Below are 2,509 nucleotides of genomic sequence, written 5' to 3' on the forward strand. Positions count from 1 at the left end.
ATGTTTATAATTTAAATTTAGATATAAATTAAACGTTTTTTGAATTTAACTATATATCTAAGTTTGAATTTGAATATGTTTATAATTTAAATATATATTTAAAGCTGGAAATATTTTTAATTGTTAATTTAAATTCTTCATATGTTATTGTAAAAGATCCGTTAGGGAGATAATGGACTATTTGTAGGGTTATTGAGTTACAAAATGAACATCTTTTCAGATCTAGCCCTCTAATACTATGTCATAATACCACTCATCCCAAAAGTTTCAGCTGATGGTAAAAGATAACACTAATGATTATATCTCTAATACTCCATAAACTTCCATTATACACATTGTATAAATATTCCATTGGCTCCTCGTACTTTCCTTATTGTAAAAGGTCACGTAATTTCTCACAAACAAAATTTACATCCTTAAATATTTGAAAAAATATTTGACCGTTAAAAACTTAAAATATATTTTTAAACTAATACCTTTTTTAATTTTTGGAGGCCACTCAGATAAACACGCCTAAAACGTCTTTTTTTAAAGATGTCTTTATGTTGTGTTTTAATTGGTTTTGATATAATTTATTCGGTGTTCCTCATCACATATTATTAAATTCCTCAAAAGATTTTCTTTCCAAAAACAATAAAAAACATTTAATTTGGACTAAAACAAAAAAGGTAATAGATTAACTATTAGATTTTTTTTAAAGATTATTTACATAAAAAAATATATCACATTCATCAAGCTCATATTAGGGTTTTAAGTGTTTAGTTGAAAATAAAAGATAAGGTAACAAAATTTCAATTGTCACATCAAATAGTCGCTAGAATGTATAATGTAGCAGTCGTTAGTCCATTTCAGCATGTCGTTAACGATTTTGTGAGACAGTGACAAAAATAAGATTAGGAACCAATGTGAGTCATAACTATTAAGTTGGGAGACATAATTGTTAGAAGTGATTAGGAACCAATTGGGAGACATAATTTGTTGTTGCTTGATTAGGAACCAATTGTGAGTCATAACTATTAAATTGAGTAAATCGAAATTTTTGAAATTAGATTGAAATATAATTGTTAGAACTGAACCAGTGATCGAACCGATCAAGCTACTGGTTCACTGGTTTATTGGTTCAACTGATAAATTACTGGTTGAACCGATAAAACTGGTCTCACGTAAATATAAAATATAAAATAGTTAAAAACTTAAAATTAAAATTTGAAATGCATATCTTCACTAACATTTTATTAAGAATCAAGTCTCAACTTCTAAAAATAACTAATATAAAAAAAACCATAAAATTTTAATACTACAATAGTATCTTATTTTGACACAATAAAAAAATAATTAATTCACAAAGCCTATCATCTAACTATAATATCAGTAGATTTTAACACTAACATCAAAACAAATAACCTTAATCACAATACTAGCAATAAAATAGATCAAGTAAATTAATAAATTTTTAGTGAAATTTATATTTATATTAATAATGGTATATAATTAAAATATAATTAATTTTAAAAATAGAAAAAACAAAAATTAAATTAAATTAGATATTTATGTATACTATATAATTAGTATTTGTCGAATATAGTACTTAGAAGTGCAATGGCTAAGTGGCAAGTAGAGGTTACTTTTGCTCCAAGGTTCTTGGTTCGAGACCTTGTGGAGACATTTTAAAAATTTTTTCAAGCAGACCGGTTTGCACCGGTTCTTACCAGTTCACACCGATTTTATTCCTTAAACGGTCCAAAGAGTAAACCGAACTGGACTATAATCCAGTTTTAGTCCGGTTCACTAGTTTTCTGGTCGAACCAACCGATCCAGTTCAGTTTTTACAACTATGGATATAATAATGGTAATTAAGTTGACTTTATTTTTAATTTTAAAATAAATTTTATTTTTATTTTTTAATAATATTAATTTTTTATCGAATATATTTATTTAATTATTTTTTAATCATATATAATTAAAAATAAACGGTGTTTTCATGGTTTAAAATAATTATATATGATTAAAATAATTTTCATGGTGTTTACCGTATATAATTATTTATAGAATTACCGTATATAATGAATGTGATATATTTTTTTTATGTAAATAATCTTTAAAAAAAATCTAATAGTTAATCTATTACCTTTTTTGTTTTAGTCCAAATTAAATGTTTTTTATTGTTTTTAGAAAGAAAATCTTTTGAGGAATTTAATAATATGTGATGAGGAACACCGAATAAATTATACCAAAACCAATTAAAACACAACATAAAGATATCTTTAAAAAAAGACGTTTTAGACGTGTTTATCTGAGTGGCCTCCTTAATTTTTATACTCTTACATTCTTAAAAAAATAAAATACTCTCACACTTAATCATCCTAACACGTTTCTCCTTTTATACTACTTGAATTATAATTTTTTACTCAAAAAACAAAAATACGCGGCAGTTTTGAATTCACAATATGCAATTTGTATCTTTACAATTTGCTGTGTATTGACAATTGTATTGTCACTTTAATATTAA

This window comes from Arachis ipaensis, chromosome B09, assembly GCF_000816755.2.
Source record: "Arachis ipaensis cultivar K30076 chromosome B09, Araip1.1, whole genome shotgun sequence".
Lineage (NCBI taxonomy): Eukaryota > Viridiplantae > Streptophyta > Magnoliopsida > Fabales > Fabaceae > Arachis > Arachis ipaensis.